Here is a 13,486-nt window from a genome sequence, read left to right as displayed (position 1 = left end):
CTAGAGAGCAAGTACTTTGCCCAAAAGTGTGGGTCGTCTTTAAACACGCAGGGCGGCAACCCATCAGGTCCTATAGCTTTAGAGAACTTCAATTGAGCTATTGCCCAAATAACGTCTTTATGATCCCATGGGCATTTGACAGGAAACTGCAGCTGAGGTTTGTCAGACTCCAGTCTACAGTGCTGTGCAGTTAGATCATATTTCAATCCAAAAAGGACCACCAGTTGGAGCCGGATATATTCGCAACCATTCGGTTGACAACCTTACCGGTAGGGTTTCTTAAAATGGACCAAACTTCCCTGGTGTTCCGCTTACACAAAAGTCGATCATGCGCTCGTTTGCAAGAATGTGGGCAGCATGTCGTACCTCCCTCACTTTTTTCTTATATGTTAACACAATCAGGTTTTTTACTGACTTGTGAGACACCACGTTAGTGTGAGAGCGGCTTGCCATTCGAAGATCATGGTTTTTCCGAGATTTTAAGGCAGCTACCGCCAAGGAAAAAGTGTGCACAGAATTGTGCACGTTTTTGCCGGATAAGACCTAAGCTAAGGTTACTAAGTGGCGATGAATCATCAACTGGTTGAAGTCGTTGACTTTCTCCATAAAAGCCACAGATAGAAAGTCGTCACTGGGTACCACCATGTCCCTATTTACTAAGGACAACATTCTTCGGCATATGTTGGGCTTCCATCTTACTGACACAGTATGCCTGTCACTCTTCAACAGTGCCGCGGATGGCACAAACTCGTAGGACTTAACCCTGATGTTTAACCTCATTCTCAACATACTGTGATCCCCCAGTTCCCCCTTCGTAATTGTTATGGGATCGAGCAGTCCAGAGCATCCCACAGATGCGAGAACGTTATCAATTAGTGAGGAGGAATTGCCTCGCTGCCAAGAGGTTGTAGGACTGTGATTCGCGAGGGAAATCGGGTAAATGCCCCAAGCTTAAAAAAAACTCACTCCATATCCTCCCTCTCCTACGAGACTGTAATGCAGATGAGTTTAGCTGATATGACTACGATGTATTTCCTTATAGTTCCAGACATGAATTTAAGTCTCCACCAATCAAAATATCGCGCTTTCAAAATAGCAACGAGGCGTTGGACAAGATACGGTTTAACTCTGCTATGGTTGCTTCTATAGATTCCGCGCTAGGATTCCAATAGATCAAAATCAAAAGAAATAAGCGTGGCATGCTACTTGTCAAAGACATTTCCACCATTGTAAAGGTGGCAGACTTATCCATTAGCTGTGCCGTCACTCTCAAACTGTTTTTGATAAGGATGGCGGTGCCACCACAAGGACGACCTAGGTATTGCCGCCGCGCAGGAACACCAAAACAAACATAGCCATCTAGCGCGATTTCATGCATGGCCATCGTTTCCTGCAGCATTAACATTTCTGGAGCATAACAAGCCCCAGCCTGTTCATGCCATGCCGTAAGATTTCTTATGCCACAACAGTCCCAGGATTCGATGGCAATACCTAGTGGTTATGAGTTGGCCGGTTCTAGTTTAATAGACGCTGCCACTCTCATCAAGGGCACCAACCATGATAATCTGCTTAATGCCTGAGTCAGAGAGGCCAGTTGCTGTGATAGTTCCTTGCTATGGAACTTGTGTGGAGCCACATCTTTATCATCCAAGAGTTGTTCCTTGGATATCGGCATGGACAAATCCAAAAACGACCAAGCACTCTCCATATCTTCAAACAAATGCGGGAATAAACCCAAGGACTTGAAATCCTCGAAACCAGTACCTTCACGGCTCTCTCCTCATTTTTTGCCATGGCAAGATCGGCGTCTTCCTGCGGAACGATGCTGGTTTGACATCCCTCCCTGTTTGACACAGGAGGCAGGGACTCATTCCCTTTTGAAGATAATTTCAGGCGGCATGCCTCCTCCTGGGGATGAACAGCCGCCTTTTTGCTCTCAATGCTCAGAAAGAAACTATGCAGCTGGGACTGGGATTTATCAGTCCATGTCCCTGAGGAGTGTGAGGTCGTCACCTGCAAGTTACCACTTTTCAGTGCTTTTATCTGCAGGTGTTTCTTGCTTTCCTCATTCAGTTCCAAAAGGTTTAATGCAAGGTCATCCATACTCGCACCCGTTTTACTACTCAGAATGGGGTCCTCGTCCTTGGTAGATTAGGACAAACTTTCTTCTTTGCCCTTTGAATGAGCTTTCTTCTGATTAGCTTTGGCAAGGTTTAATCGTTTTTGTGCTCTCAAAAAGGACTTCTTAGCCTTGCGGGAAATGAACTGCCTACCCTCCTGCCCCCCAATAGTTACTGCACCTGACTCATTTACCAACAGCGGGGCATGATGCTCAGGTTTGGCCTGTGAGTCAATTATATCTGTCAATGCGGAGGAGCTGACTGGAGACGAGTCTGGCAGAGTATCAGTCACCGCTGCACCACCTAAAGGCTCAAGAGTCTCCATAGATTGAGAATTAGAGACTACGTTAGACAACAGTTGTTCTACCTGGAGCAAGCGATCGTGATGGAGTTTCGCTACCTCCAGGAGGTTGATAAGCTCATTGCTACCATATTCTGTTCCAATCATGTTGGTACCTTGAAGCACTTGGGAATACAGTCTTTGAGGCAAGTGGGGCTTGATTGCCACATTATCAGTTTGAGTTCCCTGCGACTGTACCTCGGACGTTGGCGTGACTGGTTTGCCAGGCAGGGCATTGCTTGCTATAAAATTTTCAATTTGAGTCAAGTAAAATGTTTTCGAGTGCTCCTCAGCCATCATGTAGCCCTCCAATTTGGAAATGTTTTCTTTCATAAATGCCAAGGAACTCTGCATTTCTCTTAATGAACAATGGGTTAGTTCATGACCCTTGTCAAGAAGATTTAGTATTCTTTAGATCACTGGAAAGTTAAAAGGGTCATGTTGGAAGATGTCAGATGGGGAGTCCTCCGACGTTGATGATGACATAACATTCCCTTTCGGGGCCACATGTCCAACTCCATCCTTTACTGGTACCTGGGCCCCTAGTGTGGATGTCAGGAGGGATCCTATAGCTTCTAAGTAGCTGGCATCCGTGTTGCCAAGACCAGTGTTCAAGCTCCCACCCCAACCCTCAGGAGTCAGACCAGGGCAGACCCTTCTAATGTCATCACGGTCTTTCAGGTAGGGTTCATCAGGAAGATGGAAATGTACTTGTTCCCAGAAGGGATAAGACCTAGATGCAGGTGAGGATGGCCCCAGGGAGAGGTGTACACGTTTCCCCAGCTCGCTCATAATCAGATACGTGCATAAATCCCTCCTGGGCCTCCTTGGGTGCACAAATACAAACGTGGACATCGGGATTATCACAGGCTAACTGCCCCTCGTTCGCATTGGCATCTTGCACAGAAAAGGAAAGTAAGTTCTGCGCTGTGGGTTCTATTTCTGCCACGGATTTCTTGCCTAGGGCCTTAGGAGGTGATGGACATGGTACTCCTTCCTTATCGGAGGGTAGAAGTACCACGGGATTGACTATCGACATCGAGAGCAAGGATCTTTTAGGGGGTGGCAGTGTGGATGAAGTGCTATTCAGTGGTTTGTTTGGTGAGTTCTTAACAGAGACTTTGGATAAATTACCAGCCTTATTTCCACTTCTTAAGGCATGACTCATGTTCTGCTTCAAGACAGCGGGTGTGACCACGCGGCTTGAGCAACAAAGGCCACCCACCCACCGTGATTTACACCACTAAGTGTGTGCACAGTTAGTGCTTGAACATAAGAAACCACCCTCCAGCAGTGCTGTCCCAAATAAGTAGTTCTGAGATTTCAGAGGACCCTCACTAACACCTCAACCTCCCAGTTCATGTAGTATAAAGATTGACTCAAGGACACAACACCAATTGCTGGATTCAAAACCAAAGGGACAGACCGTAATAGCTCAGGCAAACTTATTAACCCCCAGTCTCCCTGTTGTTCAATTGTGAGTGATATCACATATACAGCCAGCTCACATATACCTGGCTGGTTTACGCCCACACAATGCTTGTTCACCAACAGATAATCAACCCTAGCATAAGCACTTCATAGGTACACGTAAGAGCTCAAAGGCACACGGACTTGCAGTCGCCCAATGTCAAGAACCTCAATTCGAACTCTCACTAGACACTTCAGGGCACAGAGGTACGAAGGCCCACAGTCAGCCACTATAAGGAGTGTCAATACAAGCAATCTGTAGGTGCTATACAGAAGCCTACCCCCAAGGGTCCAAAGGCCAGAGCCCACAGTCACCAACTACGGGGGGACTTCTGAATCACCCGCTTATAGCTGGACTCTAGGGTTCAAGGGCACAGCTCCCACAGTTACCCTCCAGCAAGCGTGCCTAACACAAGCACTTAAAGGGATACTCTAGTAAAAAAATTTATTTCAAAAATAGATAGGCCACATTAAAAAAAAAAAATCGCATCCTCCGTTTTAAAACTTCCTATGTAAAATTTTGAGCTATTCAAGCTCAAAATTCGAAAAAGCAAGCACAGGGGGGCCGCCATTTTGTGAAATGGAGGCCCTCCTGTGCTGGCTTTTGCTTTTGCGGCACTAATGAAGGAAAAGCCAGCCAGCTGTAGTAAACAAAGTCTACCGCTGGGTGGCTTTCCCTTCATTAGTGCCGGGACTCGGAGGACGCGGACCGGAGACCAGAGCAGGAAAGCTGCAGCTGAATCTCGGTAAGTGCTATTTATTTTTTTTACAAAAAATAAGCACTAGCTGCGTTTTTTTTTCTAAGTTTTCCGGGCTGGAGGAGCCCGGAAAACTTAGAAATAAAACCGCAGCTTTAAAAACGTTGTATTTATGTTTGCGGTCGCTTTTGAAGCGACCGCAAACATAAATACAACGTTATTGTGTTGGAAAACGCTGCAGTTTTTCATTCCAAGTTTACTACAGCTGGCTGGCTTTTCCTTCATTAGTGCCGCAAAAGCAAAAGCCAGCACAGGAGGGCCTCCATTTCACAAAATGGCGGCCCCCCTGTGCTTGCTTTTTCGAATTTTGAGCTTGAATAGCTCAAAATTTTACATAGGAAGTTTTAAAACGGAGGAAAGCGATTTTTTTTTTTTTAATGTGGCCTATCTATTTTTGAAATAAATTTTTTTACTAGAGTATGCCTTTAAAAACGCACATGCACCATTCTTGCACCAATAAGCAGCCCCTCAGGGTTCAAAGGCATGAAGCCCGCAGTCACGCTAGGGGGGGTGCTCTTTATTTCGCACACTAGTGCCAAACACTCCAGGGTCCGAGAGAGTACGATCACAAGCCCCCTCTGTCAGGAGAACAAGGTTGCGCAATTCCTATTGTGTTAGCCAATTCAAGACCCACAGGCTCCCCAGCAGGGTTCAAAGGCCTCGCGGCCCGCAGTCACCCTCTAGTCAGGAGCCCTGGTTCACTCCCACGTTGGGCCAGAATGGCTAATAAACAAACATTAAGCCAACTCTACAATGACCAAGGAGCTTACAAATTGCCCACAAGCGTTCGCTCTAACAAAAGAGCTGGTTCAATACAAAAAGTACCAGTTCCTCAGACACACAAGTAGACTGTTTACATAAGTTCCGGTGCTTGCTTACCTATGTTCACCCTCAAAGCAAAACGTTAAGTCAAAACATGCAGGACAAATAAGGTGAGCTGAATCAGATAAAGGCACATGCATGTTCAAAAAAACCAACTCAGCTCACATCTCATAGCCCACAGAGGCCACCTAGCACAATGTGCATCAGAGCCGGTGAGCCCTCTTGCCCACAACAGCGTCTATAAACTATACAATAGAGTTTTGTGTAAGGGAAGGTCAAAGAATTCAAAGCATATTTCTTAGAACACGACTCGTCAACTTGGTCGGCTCAAAGTTTTATGGGGCAGCGAGGTTACTTGTCCACGTTGACGTCGCACAAGACCGTGCGACTATATTGATGATTTTAAAGACCACAGGAGGGTGGGCGGATATATCCAAAGTCCGTGGCTTCACACATTAGAAAAGCGTGGAACTATACTTGCAGCAATCAAAGAGTTATGGGGTGGCAGGCTGCAAAGAGTGAAAAGTCAGAAGACCACGTTCAGGCAATGGATGTCTGCAAATGTCATACATTCGGTGCTCCCACTGCTACCACTGCTCCACCGAACACCAAACACACTGCTGGGCACACCGCGCAGCGCTCAAAGCATGCGTGGTTATGTAGGAAGTCAGTGGTGTTTGGAGGCGGGCTGCAGGCAGACAGGAAAACAAAGGAAGGAGGAAACGTGATCCTTCAATGATCCACGGTGCAATTCAACAGAGTACCTTCCACAAGTAACATCAAACACACTGCTGGGCTCACATTTAGTGGGGAAATAGGTTGAGAAATCAAAGGAAGGTAAATCAGAATATAAGGATGAACCGGCAACATCAGGAGTAGAACAGGATTAAAAAAAACAGCACAGAGGAGTTAAGACTTCAGCACAGTGCAGAACTAGGGCTCTTTGGCCTGCTTCATGGAAAGTACAAAATGATGTTGCAATCTCTACAAAGAAAAGTACGAGGAGTAATCGGATTGCCCCCACTTATATTTGGTCAAGGGGCATTTCTTAGTTTGCTTGATTAATGTTAAATCAGGCTTTGGCTGAATTTTGGTATGTGCCGTTCACCAATGCCCCTCTTTCTGCTACAGTGGTTGAATTTGGGTTAGTGGTTGCTTTTTTAAGTATGCTCCAAATGTGGAGCACCTCGTTCCAAGTTGTCTAGTCTTTCTCTTTAGATTCACCATCTCTCCTTTGTAGGTTCATCACCATTTTCTGAATATTAAAGATTCAACCAAGCCGGGGTGCTCTACAATTGATTCTGGGGGAGGTCTATTGGGAAGGCTAATGCTTCTCCATGCTTCCTGATTTTCTCATATTTCCTATCAGTTTATATGTAGGTAAATTTGAGCAATATATTGGTGTATTCATCCTTGCACCATGCGCATCAGTGTCAGGTCCAAGATGTTTCGGAGTGCCTGCAAGAACCAGTTGTTGGCTAAGCCAGAAAACTATAAGCTTGGCAGGGAGTGTTCCAAACATTTCTGAATCATCCGTTCTTCTGTTTGGCTGTGAAGCACCTAAGAAAGTGCCACCAGTTTTGAATTGGTCATCTCTAAAGTCTGATAAGGTGACCCCTTCCACGCCGCACCTCAGTGGGAGGAAGGATAAACCAACATTTCCACCATTGGCAAAATATTACATCAGACAAGTGGGTATTACAAGTCATTCGCGAGGGACAGACGATCAAATTCATAGACCTCCCTCCCTTCCTCCTCTACCACGCAAAATCCATTTGATGAAACACCTAAAAAGGGAAATTTGCAAAAAGCAGCCATAGAACCAGTACCAGTAAACCAAAGTGGAAGAGGTTTCTACTCCCGTTTTTCTCCTAATCAGGAAAAAAGAACGGCTAGTGGCGACCAATATTGGACTTAAGGGCGCTAAACAAGTTCACCAAGCGCATCAAATTCAAAATGACGTCCTTGCAAAATGTGCCACCATGGCTATACAAAAACAACTTTCTAGCATTCCTGGATTTGGAAGACGTACTTCCATATCCCCATACACCTAGCACACAGAAGATTTCTCAGGTTCACAATGGGAAATGCGCATTTTCCATTCTGCGTTCTCCCCTTCGGCCTAAAGTTGGCACCAAGGGTTTTCACCAAATGCCTGCCAACAGTTGAAGCAAATCTCAGACGCACAGGAACAGAGGTTTTTCCCTACCGAGACGACTGGCTAATAAAGGCACGCTCATACAACCACGCAACAACAGCGGTTGCAAACACAACTCAAGGTTGTGCCATCAATGAAACCAAGTCCTGCCCAGTAACGGCCAAAACATCACTCTTCCTGGGAGCAGAATTAAACACCTTCTCCAGAGTGCGACCCTCTGCAGACAGAATATCTACAATTGTACAACTAATCTTGTGGTTTCTCGACAATACCACAGCCACAATACGTTCCTTCAAGTCGCTCCGGGGAATGACGTCCTCATGTATATACATACCCAACTGCAGACTAAGGATGAGACCAATACAGGAGATCTTAGACCACCAATGGGCTCAAGCCTACGGGTCGTGGGAAGATGTCATTCAACTTCCACCAGCATTTCACAAAGTACTTCACTGGTGGGGAACTCCACAAAATCTAACACAAGGATCTACGCTTCTCCTCACGACAGACACATCCCTATCAGGATGGAGAGCACGCCTAGCAGAACTCCAACCCAAGAGTCTCGCCTATACTTCAACATCCTGGAGCTCAGAGCAATCCACTGGGCACTGAAAGCCTCTTTACCCATTATAGAAGGACAGGTAGTCACAATACAGATAGACAATGCAACCTCCATGCATTAGAGCAACAAACAAGGAGGTACAAGATCACAGATCCTATCCAGAGAAGCACAGAAACTATGGACATAGGCATTACAACACAAAGTCCAGTTGAAAGCAGAACATCTGCCAGGAATAGACAATGGGCCTCATTACGAGGTGGGCGGGATGGGTTTACCGGCACCGGTAATGGTGCCGGTGCCGTTAAACCCATTCCACCCTATTACGAGGTTCCCTTGCGGAACCCACTCAGAACTTCTGGTCAGACCAGACTTCCTTTACGGGTCCCGCAAGGGGACCAGGGAGCGAATAACAGGCCTGTTATTAACAGGCCCGTTATTAGCTCCATCCCCATTCCCATTGAGCCCTATAGGGATTCAAATGGGAATGGGGATGGGTTTTTTAAATGAGAAATTACCGGGTCCTCCAAGGTTGGAATGACCCGGTAATTCCTCATTCAAGGAACCCGGACCCAAGTTTGGAGGCAGCCATGGCGCTAACAGCACCATGGCTACCTCCAAACTCATAATGAGGCCCAATGTCCTAACTTGGGCGGGGAGGTTCCTGTACGCATTCCCACCGACCCCATTGATAGTGCCAGTGCTAAGCATAATGAAGGAGCAGCCATGCAAGATGATTCTCATTGCTCCAGAATGGGCGTGACAGGTTTGGTACCCGACCCTCCTGCTCCTCTCCCAAGAGACACCCATTTGTTTAGTTTAGTTTAGGTTTAGTTTATTTACTTATAGAGCGCACGTAACCCGAAGGTATCTGGGAGCGTTTGCTTATAAATACAATAATGGTTACATGCATGTATTAGACTACTTGTGTAATAGTTACAGAAGTGAGCTGATACGGAGAGAGAAACTTAGGTGGGCAGTTGACTTGTGTTACAAATCAAGCTAAAATGGCTAGCCTGGTGAGGTTAACCAGGTTACTCACTGTAGTGACCACCTTACTCCTAGTCCATAGTCCCCTTTCCTCCATACTTATGGGACATTCCTCCGTCCTGTGGGACGGGGCCGGAGCACTTTGTAAAAGCATCCAAAATTTTGCAAAAATGTTTGTCCTTCCTCTCTTTCTACGCGGGGCCCGGCATGCCGCCGTAGCCCCGCCCATCTCGGCTCCGACCCGCGCATCGCCCATCAGTCCTTTTCTATCGCCAGGTCAGACCTTTTAGCAATAACAGAGGAACCTTATTAGAGGGGACGGAGGGCGGGCATATGGAGGAAAGGGGACTATAAACTAGGAGTAAAGGGGTCACTACGGTGAGTTACCTGGTTATACTTGTACGTCCCGTCCCCTTTCCTCCATACTTATGGAAGATTCCAAAGCACTCCTTACAGGAACTATGGGTGGATGGAAAACCCCTTACTGAAAAAGGTTCTTCAGCACAGCCTGACCAAACTGAGCATCAGATCTTGAGCTCAGGTCTAGACAATAATACTTACAAAAAGCCAATGGGGAGGCCCAAGTAGCCACCTTTGCGATGGCTCTCCCAGGGACATATTTTTGAAAGGCAACTGCGGCTGCCTTGCCCCGCACCAGGTGTGCATGAATACCTTTAGGAGGCTTCAGTCCTTGGACGGTGTAAGACTCTGTAATGCAGGCAGCGATCCATCGGGAGATAGTCACCTTAGAGGCCTGCTTACCTTGTGGATTAGCAAAAGTCACCAACAGTTGAGAAGAGCTCCTAAATTCGGATGTTCTGTCCAGATAGAATTTAAGAGCCCTTCTAACATCCAGGTAATGCAGAACCCTTTCCGCCTCTGAAGCATGCTTCGGAAAAAAGACCGGCAGGGAGATTGACTGGTTCAGATGGAAATCAGAGACCACCTTCGGCAGGAAAGCAGGGTTTGTCCGCAAGACCACCTTATCCTTGTAAAAAACCAAGAAGGGATGCTCCACTGACAAAGCCTGGAGCTCACTCACGCGCCTTGCTGAAGTAACAACAACCAAAAAGGACACCTTCCATGACAGGTGCTTGAGGTCCACAGTGGCCATTGGTTCGAAAGGTTTATGGCACAATGCCGTCAGGACCAGATTTAGATCCCACGACGGGTGCGGACTACGAATCGGAGGATAAAGCCACGTCAAGCCTGTAAAATGTCTCTTAACCACTGGATTAGACAGAGAGTAAGAGCAATGGTCCATAGGTACGTAGGCAGAAACCGCCGAAAGGTAAGTTCTATATGACAGAATGTGCATTCCTGACTCTACTAGGTGGGATACAAAGGACAGTACCGTGTCAATTGTAGCCGCCCTTGGGTCCAGCTGCTTGTTTAAACACCAATCACAGAAACTGAGCCATTTGCTTCTGTACTGGGACCTAGTCAAGGGTTTTCTGGCTGCCTGAATAATACGCATGTTATCCGCAGACAGGCTAAAATGTTGGCACCATGGCGCCAAGCTGAGCGATTGTGGGGAGGGGTGCCACAGCTGTTGCTCCCCCTGGTGAAGAAGATAGGGGCTCACCGGTAACCTGATCGGCAGATACACCGACAGGTGTTGAAGTTCTGAGAACCAAAACCTGGCCGGCCACCACAGGGGTATGAGTAGAAGGGAACAGTTCACCGTGTTCTTCAGTTTGCAAATCGTCCGATGAACCAGAGGCGGGAAGGCATAAGCACTCATGTTGTGCCATGGAATCTCAAGAGCATCCCCCAGAGAGGAGGCTCCCAGCCCGTTTCTGGAGGCATACAGAGGAAGTTTCTTGTTTGCCTCCGTAGCGAAGAGGTCCACTTCCGGAGTACCCCAGGGCAAGAAAATCCATGAGAGGACTTCCACCTACACTTCCCACTCGTAGCTGACCATCGTCCGCCGACTGAGGGCATCTGCGGTGACATTCAGCTGGCCCGGAATGTGTACTGCAAGCAGCCAGACACAATGATGAACCGCCCACTCCCAAATCTGGATGGACAGGTCCATGAGAGGGGAAGACTTGGTGCCCCCTTGCTTGTTGATGTAATACATCGACACCACATTGTCCGTGCGGATACGGACCACTTTGTTGGCAATGATCGGTCTGAACGCCTTGAGCGCTAGGAAGATCGCCAGAAGCTCCAGATGATTTATGTGGAGGAGCTTGTCCTGAGGCGACCAAAGATCGGAGACCTGAAGAAGATCTAACGTTGCACCCCACCCTAGAAGGGAGGAGTCCGTTGTGACCGTCACCATAGAGGTTGGGCCCTGAAAACCCGCCCCCTTTGACAGATTGCTGAGAGACGACCACCACTCCAGGTCCGCTCTCATGGAAGCCGGAATTGTTATCAACTTGGAGTCCGGATCCACAGCCTGAAGCCAAGAACTCCGAAGAGCCATCTGAGTCCGCCTCATCTTGAGACGAGCAAGAGGAAGAGCCAACACGCACAAAGCCATGAGGCCCAGCAGCCTCTGGAACCACCAGGCCGACATGCTCTCTGACTGCGCAAACATCTGACACGTGGCCAACAGATCTGCCATTCTGTCCCCGGTCAGATATACTCGGTAGTCGATCGTGTTCCAGCGAAAACCCAGGAAAACCAAGTCCTGAGAGACTGTCATGGAAGATTTCGGCCAGTTCACCAACAGCCCGAGGTGGAACAGGAGCTGGAGGAGAGACTGAAGATTGCAGGTGGCTTTCAATGGGCAAGGGCTGCGTAAAAGCCAGTCGTCCAAATAAGGATACACATGGATACCCTGCAGATGAAGATAGGCCGCAATCACTCGCGCCTTGAAACACTTGTGTATAGGCGCGTTATAAATGCCATATCATATCATATCACATCATATCATCATCTTCGTGAAGACATGCATCGCCGAGCTGAGGCCAAAAGGAAGCACTCGAAACTGGAAGTGCTCCTCTCCCACAGAGAAACGGAGATATCTCCTGTGTGGATTCCAGATCAGAATATGCATGTGCGCATCCTGAAAGTCCACCACGCTGAGCCAATTGCCCATCTGCGAGGAGGACCGTATCTGGCCAGGCGTGATCATCTTGAATATCTCTTGGGGTAGGGAAAGATTGAACTGGGAAAGGTCTAGGATGGTGCGCCGGCCAGCCTGTTTGTGTTTGGGCACTGTAAACAGCCGGGAGTAGAAGCCCTCCCCTTGTTTCCCAAGCGGAACGGGTTCCACAGCTCTGAGGTCCAGAAGCTTCTGAACCTCGGCTTTTAGGGAGGATGACCCCAACTGCTGGAAAGCAGGGTTGAAGGGTAGGTAGGGGTTAAGGGTAAGCAGAAGCATGCCCAAGCGACTGACAAGACACACCTGTCCTCAGTGATGGTCTGCCACGCCTCCCGATGAGACGCAATGCGTCCTCCCACGGGGTCTCGTGCGAGCGCGGAGAACCCTCATTTGGCAGGCTTTTCAATGATGTTACCACCTGAGGAGGAGGCTGAGGAGCGGGAGAAAAACCAAGTCCGTTGCTGCCTCCGGCGGGAATTACCCAAAGGGGTATCCACTCTGCGGGATTTCCGGTCTAGAAACCCCCTGAAACCAGAGAAGGGCCGGCTTTGCGACAACGGTCTCTGGGTCCTAAAAGGAGTTTTAACCAGGGCGGCCAAGGACTTAGCTGTCTGAGTGCTGTCCTTCGTTTTGGTGAGCTCCACATCCGTTGTGGAATGGAAAAGCACCTTACCGTCAAACAGCAGGTCCAACACCTTGTCCAGCACCTCCTTCGAGAACTTGGTGGCATGCAACCACGCCTGTCGAGAGGTATCAACTCCCAGCATAAGACCCCGAGCTGAAGTGTCGACGTGATGAGCCACAGCCTCAAGCAGATCCTGGGCCAAGACCCTGGCATCGGATAAAACCACCTTAAAGTCTTCCAGCTTCTCGACCGGAATGAACTCCTCGAACTCTGACAGACCTTTCCACATCTTCATATTCGCCCCCACTAACACCAGTTCTGCATTAGCCTGATGGAGCTGCAAGGCCGAGTTAGCGAAAATCTTCCTCCTAAGGGAGTGTCATGATCACTGCTTCCAAGGAGCCAGGACCAGCCCAACGTCCTTGGAAGCAGGCCCCTAACCCTAATCCTAGGTACCAGCCGGTCCCCACTGGGACCTTTTGGACCTTGTCCTGGCGCCGGTGGCACCAGGCTCATCCAAGCCATCGGTCCCGGCACTGGAAGCGCCGGGCTCATAATATGTGTGAAGATGCTTGGGTGGACTTACCTG

This window comes from Ambystoma mexicanum, chromosome 4p (genome assembly GCF_040938575.1).
Source record: "Ambystoma mexicanum isolate Mex_15411 chromosome 4p, UKY_AmexF1_1, whole genome shotgun sequence".
NCBI lineage: Eukaryota > Metazoa > Chordata > Amphibia > Caudata > Ambystomatidae > Ambystoma > Ambystoma mexicanum.
This window is presented reverse-complemented; position numbering follows the sequence as displayed.